Source organism: Cibotium barometz, chromosome 53 (assembly GCF_041138505.1).
Source record: "Cibotium barometz isolate CiBa-2024 chromosome 53, ASM4113850v1, whole genome shotgun sequence".
In the NCBI taxonomy this organism is placed as follows: domain Eukaryota; kingdom Viridiplantae; phylum Streptophyta; class Polypodiopsida; order Cyatheales; family Cibotiaceae; genus Cibotium; species Cibotium barometz.
The window spans coordinates 40,222,110-40,242,738 of NC_141098.1; positions in this window are offsets into that span (position 1 = coordinate 40,222,110).

The following is a 20,629-nucleotide window of genomic DNA, read 5'->3' on the forward strand; positions in this document are numbered from 1 at the left end:
TTGTTTTGTGAGAACTGTTGGTCTTCACCCAAGCTCTTCTCTTCTATGATAAGCATAGACACCAAATCTGTAAAGTTGGGAATGTTTTGTCGAGTTTGAATAGACGTCTTGAACGCCTTGTACTGTGGCCCGAGACAACGTAGACAGACTTCCACCTTATCATCATCATCTACTGACACACCAATAGATGCAAGGGATTCCACAATACCCTTTATCTTCAATGCATAGTCATTCACAGACATGCTCTTTTTCTCCATAGTATGAAGTTCATTCTTCAACTGTATCTTACGTGCCTTAGTATTTGTTTCATAGAGCTTTACCAAGGTGTCCCACGCCTCCTTGGGGAACTTGGCATCCTCAATGTGCCCAATCATGGTGTCCTGTATACTAATAGAGAGCCAATACATAACTTTCCTGGCTTCCTAGTTCCAGTCTTTAAAATCTTTCATATCTGCAGAGCAGTCGGATTTATGTCCGTATCTCTGGTGCCTCTTCATGCTCACCTTCTATGTAGTCCCAATAGCCCTTTCTCATCAGGAAATTCGTCAACCTGAACCTCCAAAGTTATTCTTATCAAGCTTCTCAGCCACAATCTAAGTTATCCCATTATTTGACATCTTGGTAAACACACAATTTTACCAGAAACAGCACTCTAGTTTGTCCTGCACAAACTGCTATATTTTCTGCACAACGGTACTGTAGAACTCTCAAATGTCACAACCACCAGTGACTTCAATGTGCATACATACACCCAATGGCAACTGTTGCCTTCTTTGCAGCACCCACAGTGTCTGCACACAATCAATCTGTCTTCCTAGAGTTCTTAAAATAGAGTTCTGCAGAGAATCAATGACTTACTCGCAATGCTCGAAATCGCCTGCTTTCTGAAAAACGGAGGTCCAAACGCGCCCGAAACGCGTTTTCGCCCTAGAAAATGTTGTCTAATAGGACAGTATAGTTGCCCTATAGCTTTACTCCCACGAAGAAAGCTCCTCAATCAGAGATCGTTTGCCGGTGCCTCCCGTAGAGCTCCTGACAAGGGTGTAGTCACCAACACAAACAGGGAAGAGCAGTTGAAGCTCTTACCCTCGTACCGCTTCCTGTGGTTCTCTTGCTTGCAGCTCAGCCCTTAGCATGAACCAGGCTCTGATACCATGAAAAGATGCAGGGGAGAAGAGAGCTAGAGCTCTTGCAAGCACACACACACTCACAAAACCCTAATAGAGAACACACAAGGTGAGAGGCTGAAAATCTTCTTCTTCTTCACTCAACACTCAACACACCATATACAAGATAAGAGTACACATAATATGAAAGGTACTCAACCAATACATACACGGGTTCTCTATAGTGTGAACCCAACTAAATGAGCTGGCGCTATAACTATGCCAGTCTCTAGAATGGCTATCACACAGTCTGTCGTCCCACTGGCCGCACATCACCCAACGATCTCACCAACCATGCCAGTTGTGTAAGTGTGGGGCCTATCCCCCAGGCGGGTCATCAGTGTCCACCGCCTCACTAGACGAGCTCGATATCTCAACACGCCGCCGATGATAGAGATCAGGAGCCTGAGGTGCCTCCAGAGATTGAGTGGAGTGTACATGAGTTTGATGCATACCAGAGAGTCCTTCATGAGAGCCAGATCATAGCATACAAGCGTGTGGGTGGTGCTGGTCCTAGTGGCACATTGGGTGATGGTGCTATCAGCAGTGCTGCTTCTCAATCATGAGCAGCGTGTCCTTACAGTAGAGGAGCTTACAAGACGAGTAGAGTGGCAGACACGTACCATTGCTGATTATAGATTTTGGGTTTATAGACAGAGATGTCTTGCAGTAGCATGACGTAGAGAGAGGGAGAGGGCTATAGCAGCTTATGGGACTCGTGAGCTCCCGAGTACACCGGCACCAACTCATGATCCTGTCTTTGAGGCAGACCTCCCCGTAGATATTTGACGACCCCCGCAGCAGCTGGCACAGCCTCCTCGACGACGTGCAGAGCAACCTCGACGCGCACGTCGACCAGCAGTTAGAGATGACGATTTTGATTGGGTTGCCGTTAATAGGCTCATGGGTGAAATTTTTGCAAATCAAATCAGAAGTTGGTGGAGATTGTACATTTGGAATCTACTCATCGAGACCTTTTCAATGATATGGAGCATGATGGGAAATTTTTGCAAATCAAACCAGAAGTTGGTGGAGATTGCACATTTGGAATCTACTCATCGAGACCTTCTCAATGATATAGAGCATGATGGAAAATTTTGATAATTCAAGAAGTCCCCAAAATGGCCATGAGGTTACGTGCCACGTCATCTACCATTCTGGGAACTTCTTGAATAATCAAAATTTCCCATCATTCTCTATATCATTTGGAAAGGTCTCGATGATTAGATTCCAAAAACTCTCGGCCAATTTTTGATTTGATTTGTAAAAATTTCACTATGAGCCCATTTTTCTAGAGAGAGGAGGTGTGGAAATCCTTAAGGGGCAAAAATAAAAGTCCATATTTCGCCTAATGTTTCTCCATCACTCCCCACAAAGGACTCATGTATTATGTCATAAGCTTTCTCTAGATCCAATTTGAAGATAGCACATTCTTGATCTGTCCTCTTAACTACATCTTTTTTGGGGACTTCTTGAATAATCAGAATTTTTCATCATGCTATATATCATTAGAAAGGTCTCGATGAGTAGATTCCATATGTGTAATCTTTGCCAACTTCTGATTTGATTTGCAAAAATTTCCATGAGCCCATTTTTCTAGAGAGAGGAGCTGTGGAAATCCTTAAGGGACAAAAATGAGAGTGCCTAATGTTTCTCCATCACTCTTGCCGCAAAGGACTAATGTACTATGTCATAAGCTTTGTGGACTAATGATGAAAGGGCTCAAAGAGTAGGTATAGGCGATGGACTTTGTCTTAGATGTAAAAGTATCCCTCACCTTTTCATCACATGTGTCGTTAGGAATAAGGAAGCTTTGACAGCTCTCAATCAGTGCATCAATCTGGTTCACCCTAGTGGAAGAAGTTTTAATAGGATGAAGGTAATGGAATCTTCACTTGTACTCGGAATGCAACTAGATCTACTCATTTGTGAAACGTATGGAAAGGAATTAGTAGGTTTTCAAGATAAAAAAATTTACTAATGTTGCTTGTGCAAGGTGTGAGCAACTCTTTGGCTGTCCAGATAAGAGGGGCTTTACATGAAACAAGGAAAAGATTGGCTGTATAGATTGTTGTCTTGGAAGCTAACCATATGGCCAAGATGGAAACTGAATGAAGGTTTTGAAGCGGAGAGGGTGATTGAAGCAAAGAAGAAGGAAATCATCTCTATAATCAGCATTAATAGAGAGAATGAGCTCATTCAATATATATTATGGATTTTAAATAGCCTTGCCCCTCTCTTTTTCTAGAGTTGAAGTGGGACACAAAGCTTAACGTGATCACATGCCCCTCTCTTTTTTTTCCCCTTAATAAAATCTTATAGCCTTCTCAAAAAATCAAAGAGACTACATTTTGAAGTAGCCACCGGAGTTTTACAGGTGAAATTAAAAGCTGGCTTTTATTTCAAAAAAAGTCGAAGAAAATAAATAAGAATATCCTTGGCTAAAAAACAAGCCTCATATTACAATAATATCACGTTATTGATACTCATATTACAATAATATCACATTATTTATCAATAACGGGAATTTAGACAGTTTTTCGGAATTCTAACCAGTATTTCAAGCACGGATACCCGGGAACCTTAATGGCGGAAGGAGTGCTTTATCCTATGCTGAGATAAGAGAGACTGTGCTTTACCCCGGTCCATTGCAGTGCAAATCACAGCGACTGTGAAAGCAGACAGTGTCAGGAGTTGGTGGAGACACGTGATTACGAACTCCCAATGTCTGTCTTGGATAAATACACCTCCATGAATTAAACGGCCGCGACGCTTAGTACTATCGTAGCGGGACCGAAGAGAAGTCCGGGTAAAGCGCACAGGAGACAGCGCGGAGAAGTAGTGGATAGAGTAGGCAGCCATGACGGAGATCATCACCACCCTGACAGTCACATCCACACGTACTAGAGCTAAGAGCCAAGGGTCGGAAAAAACTGATTGGGGCTGAGAAGTCGGAGCTGGAGGAAGAGCTTCCATGAAGGGGCGTAGTCGCTCCCAGGTGTGTGGGTCGAGATGGATGAGGAGTGCAAGTGAGGCCCAGTAAATGCGTGGCCGCACGCCGGAGGAAGAGGACGGCGTAGTAGGAGGCAATGACCTCCAGCGGGCTCACCGGCAGCTTCTGAGCCAGCAGACGGAGAAGGATGGACAGGAGGAAGCCCCCCGCCCGGAGTGCAAGTAGGATGATACCGAGCGTACTCCGAGCCAGCGCATACTCGAGGTGATGGCGAGGCGGAAGAAGCCCCGACTCTACCAGAGCTTGCAGATGGCTGGGAAGTGATGTCAACTAAAAGACTGAGTACCCCTCGACGTTGCTGGGATCAGGATCACAGCCGGCTATAGTCATGCCTTTTTCCATGATTGCTTCAATGCTAAAACGATCACCTGAGGCCCTAAGATCTGCATCGCTGTGGAGTCCTCAAGACTCAAGGCGGGGGGCAGCTTGATAAAAATGGTGCAGGTGGTTATAATTTGGAGAGTCTGTCGATCAGCTGTAGTACGGCCCTTCCTCTTCAGCCCTCGTGACAACTATAATTTGGAGAGTCTGTCGATCAGCTGTAGTACGGCCCTTCCTCTTCAGCCCTCGTGACAACTGTAAGGTGAGATTTCTATCAGAAGAGACTTGGTGCCTTGAGGGTATGTTACGTCGCCCCAATAGTTTGTCTGTAATATGGGGAGGAGGTGCAAATGGCAAGGCAAACACTATTGGGGGCAGGTTAACATACCCTCAAGGCACAAATCCCTTCGGATAGAAATCCCACCTCAGAACAACTCCCCAAAACTTGGACAAACCCTGTATCAGCTAAAGCCATGAACTCAGATTGGAGTGAAGGCATAAAAACTGACGCTACCGTGCGATGAATCGTGGGATATTCAGCGCCGCTCGCCCAAATTTCTAGGCTGAAAGCAAAGATGGTGGCCACGGCTCCCCAGAGAGTGGAGACCAAGGACCTGCAGCCGCACGTCGTCGTCAAAGCCAAATATAATGGCCGCCATTGGACTGCAGGCGGTCATGTGATCAAGGAGAGAGAAGGGGGTGGAGTAGTGCAGCGCTTGCTTAATGCATAAATATGCTATTCTGCAGGAGGAAGAGGAGGTCGTCGCTCGAGAACGTTGTTCTCATGAAGTGCGAGAGACGTATGGGATTTGAAGCAACGCATTGCTTTTCCCAAATTTAAATCACGTTAACAATGAATTAGATAGAAATTGATTGAATCACACACAATTCAAAATTCGATGGAATGAACATGATGGTGCATTGAACACTGATGATGTCCCATATAAGTTTAGTTCGTTGCCCTTTCCAATAGATTGAGAAGTAGCTTAGCAGTGGGATAGATCACACGCAATGCGCTTTACGCCAAAGTAACGTTACTTATACGTAAAGCAATCCCCTCAAAGTAACGTTACCTGTACGGTTTTTGTGTGTGTGTTTTTAACCCTTAATTATCGATAATTTTATTAAAAAAAGCCTAACCTTTGGTTTTTGAGACAATGTATGAAGTATCAGATCCCAAGCTTTGTGGAAAATGGGAAGTCATTGATTACTCAAAGAGATAGAATCTCATCTCAATAAACTTAAGGAACTAACAGAAACATTTATCAAATACGCGTGCATTTTCCACGTCACGAAAATCATATTTCATGCAATAAAATTGTTTCCTAAAATCACGTCGTGGTTGAAAGGATTACCTTACTAAGACTAGTAAGTCCTTATTTTTGTAGAATCTTATCCTCTTATGCATTAGAATTTGGAGTTCTAATTCATGCCTTGAAAAACTCAATCATGAGTGAGTTTTTCATTCATGAAAATCTCAAAATTCTTTGATTAAGGAAAGATCTAGATCCCAAATCATTGTCGATGATCATCTCAAACAACAACAGTCACCCGAACAGAAACGTCCAAACTAACTTTCAAGTAAACTAGATACTTTTCTATGCGATGAAAAACTCAACACCTTGTCAATTACTGGGGTACTCCAGTATTGTGGGTACATCATACATTCGAAAAACAACAATTGCAAGGTGGAGTTATCATCGTGAAAAACTTAAATTGGATTTTCACACCATGAAAAACTCAAGTCTATGGAACGAATATATTGACAAAACATTGACGTAGGTGTGGAAACCAATAGTGAGGACTCCATGGAGAACACTTCAAGAACAAGGAGAAAATGATGAGAGGATGAACAGGGCTACTTTTGCCCAAACAAGAAGCCTGTCTGGGCAAAAGTCACCTTGTTTAGGTCGGGGGTCTTTTTGCCTTTGTAAACCTTCCTCTCAACCATATGTATCAATATTTTTTTGTTTTAATATTATTTAGTCGTAAATTTCTTGGTGATAGCAAAACTTGCAATATATGATATAGATAGTTCTCAAAATATGCTTCCAATGTCAACATCGGGGAGAGTGCAATATTTTATCATTTTACTTTGAACTCTAAATAACTAGGTGATATCACGCCCAGTGTGAAGGCACCACATTCTCCATTTTATCGGTAACTCATCATGGAAAAAATGTATTTATCTATGGTTCACATTAATTAAACTCTCTCTTTCCATGTGTAAGAACTCTCTCATCATGTAAAAAGGTATGTTTTATGATCTTAATACTACTTTGTAAGAAGGCACTATATATCTTTAATTTTAAGTACCTAATTTATAATAAGGCCTATATGAATGCTTATACATGACAATTGAGGGCTAAAAAATGAAAAAAGAGCCCTAACCTGAACAGGGTGACTTTTGTCCAGACAGCAAGCTTGTCTGGGCAAAAGTCGCCCTGTTTAGGTTGGGGCTATTTTTGTATTTGGTGGCCTCCAATTGTCATGTACAAACATTTATATGTATTTATATTCACATATAGTACATAGGCCTTACTATCAATTAAAGCTAGGTATTGGCGAAATTAGACAAAACTACACTCATGTAAGAACTACACACTCATGTAAGAACTCTCTCCTTCCATGTGTAAGAACTCTTTCATCATGTTAAAGGGTATCTTTTATGATCTTAATACTACTTTTTAAGGCACTATATATCTTTAATTTTAAGTACCTAATTTATAGAAAATCCTATATGAATGCTTATACATGGCTAATAAATACAGAAGGAGCCCCAACCTGAACAAGGCGACTTTTGCCCCAGACAACAAGCCTGTCTAGGCAAAAGTTGCCCTATTCAAGTTGGGGCTATTTTTGTATTGTCATGTACAAGCATTTACAAAAGTAGTCACATTCACATACACATAGTCCTTGTTGCTATCAATTAGAACTGGGTGTTGGTTCAATCAGACAGAACTACACACTCATTGCGGTCAGAGAGGATAGGGGAGACATCATGGGAAGTTGGCCCAAATTAATCACTACTGATACCACATAATAAACATGCATGCAATCCAGTGTTATCCACAATGTCTCTCTCTCTCTCTCTCTCTCTCTCTCTCTCTCTCTCTCTCTCTCTCTCATATCATGGTTGGATAGGACAAAACTACACACCCATTGTGGTTAGAGAGGATAGGGGACACTATGGGAAGTTGGCCCAAATTAATCATTACTGATACCACAAACTAAACATGCATGCAATCTAGTGTTATCCACAATGGCTCTCTCACTCACTCTCTCTCTCTCTCATATCATGAAAACTTACATTATTCAAACTTTATGTATAAAAAAATCCACTTGTATTAATAAAAAGGATTTACATTCATTGTTTGTAACAAAGTAGTAGTGTCGAACAGAGTATCTACGATAATTTTTCAAGCTAACTCATAATGTTCTTGAGATGCCTAGCTACAGTCTTGCGCCTCTTCTTGTTAAGTGGAAGGGTCCCCGACAATATGGCATTGATGACACAATTTGGGTCCTTTTGACCAATACTTTCCTCAAATATAGTGTGTGCGAGCACTTTAGAAGCTTAACCCCCTTGGAAGGCAGCGTACACTGCAGCCTTGTTGATGAGCACTATCTTGTTAGTGTTTCTTGCAATCGTTTGTGACAAGCATAGGACCTTGCTAAGTACTTCAAGGGCTAACATGTAGAAGTTTGCCATGGGGATGAATGCATTGCACCACAATAAGGTGTTGAGGTGCAATATGACCCATGTAATGGGCCAATGTAGCATCTCTTCCAAAACCCTCGCATGTGCCACTTTACGTTAAACCCAAGCATCTACAGAGACTATATACTGCACACAAGAAAGAGGATTAGTGGAATTCTAGTAGTATTATGAATTATATTTATTAGATTCATACATAATTTATCTTACCGTGGGTTTGAAATCAGAGCTAACCACCTCAGGGCTTGCAAATGTCAATGGAGGACTTGTGTTCCTCCTACGACACTAATGTAGCATCCTTAGACTCTCTGGTTGGCGGCAATGGTTTGTGAGCTTTTCTAAACTCCTCCTCAGTTTCATTTGATCAGCCTCTCTGCAATTGTTGATTTTAGGATCATCACCGACTCATGCACACCACCCTGCACCTAAACAAGCCCTTGTTGTTGTCAATGGGAAATTCATCATTCACAGCTAATAAGGAGAGGAACTCGGCTTGGTTGAGCTTATAGACCTTTTCTAGGTCATGTAAAAAGAGGAATTCCTCCCCTTAAATCACCACAGAGATAAGCTTACTAAGCGCAAGCTCTGGCATCTCATGTGTAGCCTCCTTTCCTTGCCCACAACATCTGGTATGTCCAGGGCACCCTCTATAGGACCCTCCCCCACCTCTTCTCCACCCTCTCTTGTGGCTAAGGAACTTGTCTCTCCAGAGTATGGCACCAATGCCTTTGATGAGGATGCTTCACCAGATTGAGGTGACTCAATTTGGAGGAGGAGATCTTTGGCCATAATGGCCTCAACAAGCTAGTTGAGGACCTCAGGTTTAGGATCCGCCTCCTTGCCTTGTACCATGCTCCAATTGAGACATCCTCCACCTCTACATCTTCATCAGAGTCTTTCTCACCACAAAGGTATATGAAGGTGGCAACCCAAGAGAGAAAATCAAGGCCAATCTTCCCCCTCTGAAGTGCAAGCATCTCCTCCTTGGTGATCTTCTTGTATTGACCATCAAGGAGTACAATATCTTGGAATTTTTGCAACCTCGTGAGGGCATTCGTGTCATTCTTGTTGATATATCGTAGGAGATCACATGGCACCCAATCATCCTCCTCCTGTGGTAGCTTGACAATTTGGGGCCTCATGTACTCGTCCATGTAGTCAAGAGTACCTCTGTAGTCCTCTTCTGCCAAGAGGATGGTTGTTCCAAACTCAATCTCTCGCACGAGAAGATTAAAAAAAGTTCCTCTCTGTCAGGCCACTCGTCCTCTTCAAGAACTCGAGACCTCTTGTATTCCATGTTTGGGTCCATGCTGGAAAGGGAGTGACAAATGCTAGAAATGGAGAGATGAGTGCTGAAAGAGAGAGGAACTTGAAAACAAAGTGTTAGAAAATGAGAGAGGTCCTATATTTATAGACCTCAAAATTAAACATTGGGCATTTCAGACTATAACATAAGTGACCAGTAAAAAACCAAACTTATATAAAAATATAAATTAAATCGATAAGACATAACACAAGTGGTCATTCACAAGGAACCATCATTTTATAATAGGTTTGATACAAAACCATATTAATTACAAAAAAAGAAAAATAGCCCCTCGACGACTTGTGACACTAATTTTGAAGTTGAAATTTGCATCCACTGTTACTCCAGTCTTTGCAAACCTTTAAGCTCTTCTCCAAATGTCTTCCAATCTAAACAAGGAAATTCAAGTCTAATAAATAAAACAACATAATCAAAAAACATAAAGTAACACGAATTTACAAATATCAAAGCTCAGCTTTCGTCGGCCAATCTTGATACTTGCTTCTTAGACATCTTGAAATCCCAAAATGAGCAAATGCTCTCGAACTCCACACCCTCACTTGATTGGAAGGGAACCCACTCCCCATTCTTCTTAATCCATCGTTCATAGAAAAATCAAATGGATAAGCTCTATGAGTCTTCAATTATCAAAAGGTCACACTTGAAGGCACCACTTTATACGAGTAGATCTCACCTTTGTCAAACCCCTCCACAATATTCCATCCAATACCCAAGACATTGTTAATTTGTTCAATTTGTAATTTCTTGCAAATGAACATTGTTGGGGTGGGTTGTGGAGAAAGCTTAGAGAACATAAATACAAATAGATGGATTGGGGCAAACCATCCAAGCCCCACAAACTTAGAGGCCTTAGATAATTTTAAGGATGAGTGTATGTCAGAATACATCTTGTTTTTAAAAGCATTAAGACTCCACCTATCTGGGAATTGGCCACTCTACACTATGTAAAGATTCCATAGGGATCTCTTCAAGGCTACCTTATTCTGTAGGCCGAGAAGGGACTTTGTAAGAGTCTGTGTAAAAGAATATATTTTTGTTGAAGAGGGCTCTATGATTCTCACCTGGAAACATAAGCTTACCTATTGTACTATGAAAATCACTAAACACACCAGTGAGGCTTCTCAACTTAGGTTGTTTTTCAATATAGCTTGATGGGAAAAATATGTTTGCAACCTACATACCATAATTAGTAAAACAAAACAAGCCATTTCAAATACAATTACAACCACATACTTATAGTTGCAAGGGAGCCTATTCCTCTCCATGGAAGGAGGAAGATACATGTTTATAGCCATGTAGACATGTTGTATTATTGCCTTGATTTCTCCATTCTTATCCTTCTTAAAATGAAGAATTTTTTCCTTCCAATGGTGTTCCAAAACACCACGGTTAAGAACTCGATGTGGACTTGTGGCACTTGGTTGCATACAAACCCAATCTTTCACCCTAAATGGATGCCCAATCCACTCACCTTCATCATTTGTAGTGTTGTAGAGAAGGTATTCAAAGATGGAATCACTTGGTCTCTTACTAGAGGTAGGCATAATGAGATATATGGGTGAAGAAGAGTGAGGAAAAGAGAGGGCACAATAGCTTAAGAAATGATTAAAGAAATAGAAGATTAAAGTTTGTTATGGGTGAGAAAGAGCGAGCAAGATGAGATTAGGGAGAGTACAATAGCTTTAGAGATGATTAAAGAAATAGAAGAAGAGTGAAGAAGAGTGAGGAAAAGAGAGGGCACAATAGCTTAAGAAATGATTAAAGAAATAGAAGATTAAAGTTTGTTATGGGTGAGAAAGAGCGAGCAAGATGAGATTAGGGAGAGTACAATAGCTTTAGAGATGATTATACAATAATAGAAGATTAAAGAAGCTTATGGAAGAGGATTAGAGAGAGAATAAGAGCTTAGAGAGTTGAAATGAGCTTGAAAAATGGGTTTCCCACCATAGAATATGATTAGGTAGCCTTTTTTGAGGTAAAAATACCTTTTTGGAGGGAAAACAAAAATTTTAAATTTTTAGGTTTTTTTTGGCCGAGCTGCACTTGCCTTGAACTTTAGTGTGACCTTTAGAGAGAGAGAGGTGGAAGATAGGGGGACAAGGCTAAGAAATGTAATAACTACCCTATATTTTATAGCTAAAGCTAGTGGATAGAATGTGCACTCCTCCCTCCCTTCCCATTGGTGGATATCTTGATTAGCACTAATTTATTGATTAGTAAAGGACCCATTTTATAGTCCATTTTCTCCCTAATGACACTCCCCCTCAAGCTGCTCAACTCCACACACACTGTACTCCAAGGAAGCTCCTAATCCTGCAAAGCTTCTCTGTACCCAATGCCTTCGTGAAGATTTTAGCCATCTGATCCTCTGTGTGCTGATATATACCATATCTACATCACTTGATTCTCTTTGCTGACATATACCATATCTACATCACTTGATTCTCTATGCTGACATATACCATATCTAAATCACTTACTAGATATCAGCCAATCGATCCTATTTGTTGACATATACTATGTTGAGATATCGAGCTCATCCAGTGAGGCGGTGGACACTGATGACCCGCCTGGGAGATAGGCCCCACACTTACACCACTGGCATGGTTGGTGAGATCATGGGTGATATGCGGCCAGTGGGATGACAGGCTATGCGACAGTCATTCTAGAGACTAGCATAGTTATAGCGCCAGCTCATTTAGTTGGGTTCACACTATAGAGAACCCGTGTATGTATTTGGTTGAGTACCTTTCATATTGTGTGTACTCTTATCTTGTATATGGTGTGTTGAGTGTTGAGTGAAGAAAAAGAAGATTTTCAGCCTCTCACCTTGTGTGTTCTCTATTAGGGTTTTGTGAGTGTATGTGTGCTTGCAAGAGCTCAAGCTCTCTTCCCCCCTACATCTTTTCATGGTATGAGAGCCTTCCTGCTAAGGGCTGAGCTACAAGCAAGAGAACCACAAGAAGCGGTACGAGGGTAAGAGCTGCAACTATTCTTCCCTATTTGTATTGGTGACTACACCCTTGTCGGGAGCTCTACGGGAGGCACCGGCAAACGATCTCTGATTGAGGAGCTTTCTTCGCGGGAGTAAAGCTATAGGGCAACTATATTGTCCTATATCGGACGGCATTTTTTGGGCCGAAAATACGTTTTGGGCGCGTCTGGACCTCCGTTTTTGAGAAAGCAGGCGATTTTGAGCACTGCGGGCGGGTAAGTCATCGATTCTCTGCAGAACTCTGTTTTAAGAACTGCAGGAAGACAGATTGACTGTGCAGACACTGTGGGTGCTGCAAAGAGGTCTACAGTTGCCATTGGGTGTATGTATGCACATTGAAGTCACTGGTTGTGACAATCGAGAGTTCTACAGTACCGCTGTGCAAAAAATATAGCAGTTTGTGCATAACAAACCAGAGTGCTGTTTCTGGTAAAATTGTGTGTTTACCAAGATGTCAAATGATGGGATAACTCAGATTGTGGCTGAGAAGCTTGATAAGAATAACTTCCATGCTTGGAGGTTCAGGTTGACGAATTTCCTGATGGAAAAGGCTATTGGGACTACATAGAAGGTGAGCATGAAGAGGCACCGGAGATATCGGCCGACTGCTGCAGATGTGAAAGAGTTTAAAGACTGGAACTAGGGAGCTAGGAAAGTTATGTGTTGGCTCTCTATTAGTATATAGGATATCATGATTGGGCACATTTAAGATGCCAAGTCCCCCAAGGAGGCATGGGACACCTTGGTAAAACTCTATGAAACAAATACCAAGGCACGTAAGATACAGTTGAAGAATGAACTTCATACTATGGAGAAAAAGAGCATATCTGTGAATTACTATGCGTTGAAGATAAAGGGTATTGTGGAATCCCTTGCATCTATTGGTGTGTCAGTAGATGATGATGACAAGGTGGAAGTCTGTCTACGTGGTCTCGGGCCACAATACAAGGCGTTTAAGACGTCTATTCAGACTCGGGAAAACATTCCCAACTTTACAGATTTGGTGTCTATGCTGATTATAGCAGAGAAGAGCTTGGGTGAAGACCAATAGTCTTCACAAAACAAAAACAGTTCAGAGCAACAGGCCTTCTACACAAGTTCAAGAAGAGGATGAGGTAGAGGAGGTCATGGATGCGGTCAAGGAGGTGGCCAAACAGGTAATCAGAATTATGGACAGCAGCAGGCACCAACAACAGTCCTAGAATACACAACAACAACAACAACAACACGCAGGTGGAAGAGGCAAATTGAGAGGCAGGGGAAGTCAAAGAGGCCGTGGAAATTGGCAAAGGCAGTATAATGATGCACGTGAATGCTATTATTGTGGTAAGCCTGGACATGTGCAGGCAGAATGTTATAAGAAGCAAGCTGACATGCAAAATGGGAAAGTGCAGCAAAAGATGACACTCATCCAATTGCCCATGTTGGAGATGTGCCATTATCTATCTACAGGATGGCAAAGTGAAGTACCTTGCAGATGTACTTCACGTTCCAAACATAACAAAGAATCTGGTTTCAGTTGGCCAGATGATTGAGCAGGGTTTGTAGGTTCGGTTTAACCGTGATGGTTGTTATGTTGAAGACTTTAAAGACAAGTGCAGGTTGGTTGCAAAAGGCAACAGAGTGGGCAGAATGTTTACGTTGAATGTAGACATGCCTGAAATGAGTGCTGTGATGTTTGCAAATGGTTCTGGAATTGTTGCAGACATAGACATTTGGCATAAAAGGATTGGACATGTGAATGTGCAGAGATTGAAGTCTATGCAGACAAAAGGACTTGTGATAGGGCTGCCAAAATTTAAAGTGGAAGGTATGCAGAGAATATGTGAAGCATGCCAATTTGGGAAGCAAACAATGCATGTGTTTTAACGTAACAGATATGTGAGCAGAAATGCACTAGATGTTATGCATTCAGATGTATGGGGTCCTACGAAGACTATACCTATGGGAGGCTGCAGGTATTATGTGACGTTTATTGGTGACCACACAAGGAAAGTGTGGGTATATTTCATGAAGGAGAAGAGTGAGGTGTTCACTCACTTTCAGAATTTCAGAGCTTTGGTTGAAAAGCAAACAGGGAAGTATGTAAAGTGCCTAAGGTCACATGGAGGGGGAGAGTACTTCTCCAATGAGTTCTCTGAATTTTTGAAGAAGAATGGTATTCGGAGACAGTTCACATGTAGATACACTCCGCAGCAAAATGGAAGAGAAGAATATGCCGCATAGCTATTGGACTGAGGCTGTTTCTACAGCTGTATACATCATGAACAGGACTCCAACTGCAACCATACATGATGTAACTCCAAAGGAGAGGTTTACTGGCAAAAAACCAGATTTGTCTCATCTAAAAGTCTTTGGATGCATTGCATATGTGCATGTACCAGATGAGCTGAGAACTAAGCTGGATCCGAAAGCTGAAAAATGTGTGTTTATTGGATATTCCCTTGAGCAAAAGGGATACAGGTGTTATAACCCTGCTACACCTGAGTTGAGGGTAAGCACGGATGTTGTCTTTGATGAGATGAGCAACTGGTATGCTGTTGAAAAAGAAGCTGTTGGGGCTGATGTGAGTGGAAGTGTGGTTGCACAGAATGCAGGTCAGCAATCACAGTCTTTGAGTGGACCAGGAGAGTCCTCATCTAGTGGGTCTGTTGATAGACCATGGAGTGGCAGGCTGCGTCATAATACCAGTCCTACAAATGTGATTAGTACATCACGTAAAAGGAAAGAGAAAGTGGTTGAGCCCCTTGGTATGCCTGACATTTCTGCAGGGCATTCTCATGTTGATGAAGAGTCTAGTGGCTCAGATATGAGCCTTGATGAGGAGCTTGGGATCCCAGCTATGAGAACACCTAGTGTAAACAAGGCTATGGAAGCCATGAATGAAAAGCTACGAAGATCTAGGAGAGTGAAAAATCCTGTGCAGAGATTTACCTATGATGGTTATGTTGTACATCACTATGCATATACGGCAAAAGAAGTTGTGCAGGTTGTAGAGCCCACATGCATTGATGAGGCTGTTGGAAATGTGTGTTGGGAGAAAGCTATGGATGAGGAGATGGATGCACTATATGGAAATGAGACTTGGGATTTAGTGCAATTGCCTGAAGGCAAGAAAGCCATTGGATGCAAGTGGGTGTACAAAGTGAAACATAACAGTGATGGAAGCATAAACAAGTACAAGGCTAGATTGGTAGCCAAAGGATATGCTCAAACATATGGCATTGATTATGAGGAAACTTTCAGCCCAGTTGCCAAGATGGCAACACTGAGAGTTGTGATAGCAGTGGCTGCATCAAAGCAATGGTCTTTACATCAGATGGATGTAAAGAATGCATTCTTGCATGGGGATTTGCAAGAAGAGGTGTATATGGTGCAGCCACCTGGTTATGAGGATGTGGGTCACCCCGAGCATGTTTGCAGGTTGAAAAAAGCCTTGTATGGCTTAAAACAAGCACCAAGAGCATGGTCTGAGAAGATTTCTAAATATCTTGTCACTATTGGCTTTCATGTAGCCAATGCAGATTTCTCGTTGTATGTGAGACATGGTGATAGAGGGGTTGTGCTTGTTGTCATCTATATAGATGACTTGATCATTACGGGGGACCATGATGCAGAGATCTTGCTTAGACAGAAGTTTGAGATGAAGGATCTGGGGGAGCTCAGATATTTCTTGGGCATTGAGGTGATTAGGTCACCACATGGTATTGGATTGGTATTGGATTACTGCAGAGACAGTATGGCTTGGACATGTTATCCAAGTTTGGTATGACAAGCTGTAAGCCTATTTCCGTGCCATTGGATCAGAATGGCAAGTTGAGTGCAGATTCAGGAGAGATCTTGGAGGGTCCTACTATGTATAGGTGCATAGTAGGAAGCTTGATCTACAAGACGATCACTATACCAGATTTGAGTTGGTGAGTCAGGTTATGCAGGTTTCACGGAAACCGCATTTGGATGCAGTGAGACGCATACTGAGGTATGTGAGGTCTACTTTGCATTGTGGACTATTCTATGAGACTGGGATAGAGATATGTGTACATGGGTACACAGATGCTGATTGGGCTGGTAGTATCTCAGATAGGAGATCTACTAATGGATTCATGTTTTCTTTGGGGAGTGCTGCTGCGACTTGGAGCAGCAAGAAGCAGCCTACAGTTGCTCTATCCAGTACAGAGGCCGAGTACAAAGGAGCTGCTATGGCAACATGTGAGGTAGCTTGGTTGAGAAAGCTACTTGCAGATTTGGGTCTATCAGTGGATAGACAAGTTGTCATTTTCTGTGACAACATTAGCAGCAGTGGGATGACAAGCTGTGCGACAGTCATTCTAGAGACTAGCATAGTTATAGTGCCAGCTCATTTAGTTGGGTTCACACTATAGAGAACCCGTGTATGTATTTGGTTGAGTACCTTTCATATTGTGTGTACTCTTATCTTGTAAATGGTGTGTTGAGTGTGTTGAGTGAAGAAGAAGAAGATTTTTAGCCTCTCACCTTGTGTGTTCTCTATTAGGGTTTTGTGAGTGTGTGTGTGCTTGCAAGAGCTCCAGCTCTCTTCCCCCCTGCATCTTTTCATACTAGCACCTATAGATAGTGATACCTTACAACCCCTATTTACCAACAATGTGAAATTAACCATACGTTCATGTTGTGGGTATCATGGATCTCTCATGTTTAATTATCCAGCTAGCTTGTGTTTTTATGACCTTAATTATGAGGAGTAGCCATGCCCAACATGGCATATCCCCGTATTTACATGGAATGGTGGCTTAGGAGGCCATATGGTCTAGAGACCTTGGATTAGATTTAGCACAATGCAAAATAGGCTACATATTACTCCATTTTCCCATAACGGTCCCCATGCACATGGATAGGTAGACTTCACTCTTGGTGGAAACCCTATCCTAACATTGAACAAGGTGCAACATGAGCTTAGATGTCAATCATCATTGAGTTCACTTCCTTATTCTACTAGCATATAGAAGTTTTATATCAGCCAATAGGTGGATGCATGGTAAGGTGGTACACTTTGGACCAGCAGAAATAGCAATTTTGGGTTGTAGTTTGCAGCTTGGAAATGAACTTTGAATTGGGAAAAAAATGAAAAGATTTTGAAAACTAAGAAAAGAAAATGTACATAACTGAAAAGATAGTGGTGGGGATAACTGAAAGTGGTGTGGCAATTATTATTATTTGTATGCATTCTCTACGTGCATTGTCTCATTCGAAAAACTCAGCGTCAACAGATCTCTTCTCTCTTCCTCTTCCCCACTGATAGTGGCTAGCGGCTTGAGAACATGTATGCATATTTGGCGATGGCTAATGGGAAGGGTAGCGAGACGAAGACACAGATGAAGACACAAATGTGGCCCTTCTCTCTCTCTATCTCTCTCTCTCTCTCTCTCTCTTATCGCTCATCAACTTGCTAATCGAGCTCCACAGATGTTGGTGGTCTTGAGCTCAATATATGAGAGACAAAGAGAGTGTGTTTGCTTGTCTAACCAATGTTTTTTGCATGCTAGAAGCGAGAACCCACCAAGTTTCGCCACCTGAGGTTGGAGACATAGCCATTGAAAGAATTTTATAGGACTTCATAGGATTTTTTCAGAGTGTATGGTCTCAATGTTGAGGGGGAGGATGCAAGGCGTCTGACTACCAATGAGGTGCCACCAAAGCATTGGCTAAGAGTGTTTTCAAAGATCCCTGAGAAAGACAAGAAGGTGATGTTGTGAACGGCAAAGCAGGAGCACTACCTACCCTTATATACATTATATAAATAGGTTTACCAAACTACACCCTCAAACTATTCTGCGGGCCTTCAATTTTCTTGAGTCTACGTCTACTAGGTCTCCACCAATCCTGTGAAGTGGGCCGTATTTACTGAGCAGGTTGTTAAGAAGATAAGTGCCAATGGTAATTGCACAAAAAAAGAACTCAGTGGATGTGCGAGGTAGGTGTACAGTTGATGTCATCTATGAGCTATGGTGTAACACTATCTCAGGACGCATGCACTTCGTTGTTGGCATAGGGTAGCCTATATGAGGCAAAGGTGGAGGTCTCAGGTCAAGCGGTGCAGACATTGGTGGATGATATTTTACTGAATATCGAGTGCAATAAAGAAGCTACATTGCTGGCACTTTGTACAACAACAGTCAGGGTAGAGGAGGAAAAGTGCAACTTGCATCACATTGATGTATCCATCAAATAACATGCCCCTTGATACACAGGAACAAGCAGAGCGGCAATACCACACCATGATGCATCCATCAAATAACATGCCCCTTGATACACAAGAACAAGCAGAGCGGCATCTTCAAGATAAACTTTGCGTCACTAGAGAAGCGCTAGAAATAGCATAGGTATGTATATTTGTTTTCTCTATATGAAGAAATCCCATGCAATGTTCATTGCCTCTTTGTCTATGTTTATAGGCCGACTTAGACCACAAGAATGAGGCTATGGAGAAAGCAGGTGCTAGTACAGCTTTTATGATGGGTGTGAAGTTAGAGAACTCTAATATGATGATCATTCTACAACCACCAAAGATTCTTCTACATGACGATAGTATGCTGATTATGATGCAAAGTTACCTAAGGCATGGCCTCGGGTTTGGAGCGGGCCGGTCTGTTGTTGGTGTGTTTATATTATCTTACAAGCACGCGTACCATGTATGTGTCTTGGAAGCTAACCATATGGCCAAGATGGAAACTGAATGAAGGTTTTGAAGCGGAGAGGGTGATTGAAGCAAAGAAGAAGGAAATCATCTCTATAATCAGCATTAATAGAGAGAATGAGCTCATTCAATATATATTATGGATTTTAAATAGCCTTGCCCCTCTCTTTTTCTAGAGTTGAAGTGGGACACAAAGCTTAACGTGATCACATGCCCCTCTCTTTTTTTTCCCCTTAATAAAATCTTATAGCCTTCTCAAAAAATCAAAGAGACTACATTTTGAAGTAGCCACCGGAGTTTTACAGGTGAAATTAAAAGCTGGCTTTTATTTCAAAAAAAGTCGAAGAAAATAAATAAGAATATCCTTGGCTAAAAAACAAGCCTCATATTACAATAATATCACGTTATTGATACTCATATTACAATAATATCACATTATTTATCAATAACGGGAATTTAGACAGTTTTTCGGAATTCTAACCAGTATTTCAAGCACGGATACCCGGGAACCTTAATGGCGGAAGGAGTGCTTTATCCTATGCTGAGATAAGAGAGACTGTGCTTTACCCCGGTCCATTGCAGTGCAAATCACAACGACTGTGAAAGCAGACAGTGTCAGGAGTTGGTGGAGACACGTGATTACGAACTCCCAATGTCTGTCTTGGATAAATACACCTCCATGAATTAAACGGCCGCGACGCTTAGTACTATCGTAGCGGGACCGAAGAGAAGTCCGGGTAAAGCGCACAGGAGACAGCGCGGAGAAGTAGTGGATAGAGTAGGCAGCCATGACGGAGATCATCACCACCCTGACAGTCACATCCACACGTACTAGAGCTAAGAGCCAAGGGTCGGAAAAAACTGATTGGGGCTGAGAAGTCGGAGCTGGAGGAAGAGCTTCCATGAAGGGGCGTAGTCGCTCCCAGGTGTGTGGGTCGAGATGGATGAGGAGTGCAAGTGAGGCCCAGTAAATGCGTGGCCGCACGCCGGAGGAAGAGGACGGCGTAGTAGGAGGCAATGACCTCCAGCGGGCTCACCGGCAGCTTCTGAGCCAGCAGACGGAGAAGGATGGACAGGAGGAAGCCCCCCGCCCGGAGTGCAAGTAGGATGATACCGAGCGTACTCCGAGCCAGCGCATACTCGAGGTGATGGCGAGGCGGAAGAAGCCCCGACTCTACCAGAGCTTGCAGATGGCTGGGAAGTGATGTCAACTAAAAGACTGAGTACCCCTCGACGTTGCTGGGATCAGGATCACAGCCGGCTATAGTCATGCCTTTTTCCATGATTGCTTCAATGCTAAAACGATCACCTGAGGCCCTAAGATCTGCATCGCTGTGGAGTCCTCAAGACTCAAGGCGGGGGGCAGCTTGATAAAAATGGTGCAGGTGGTTATAATTTGGAGAGTCTGTCGATCAG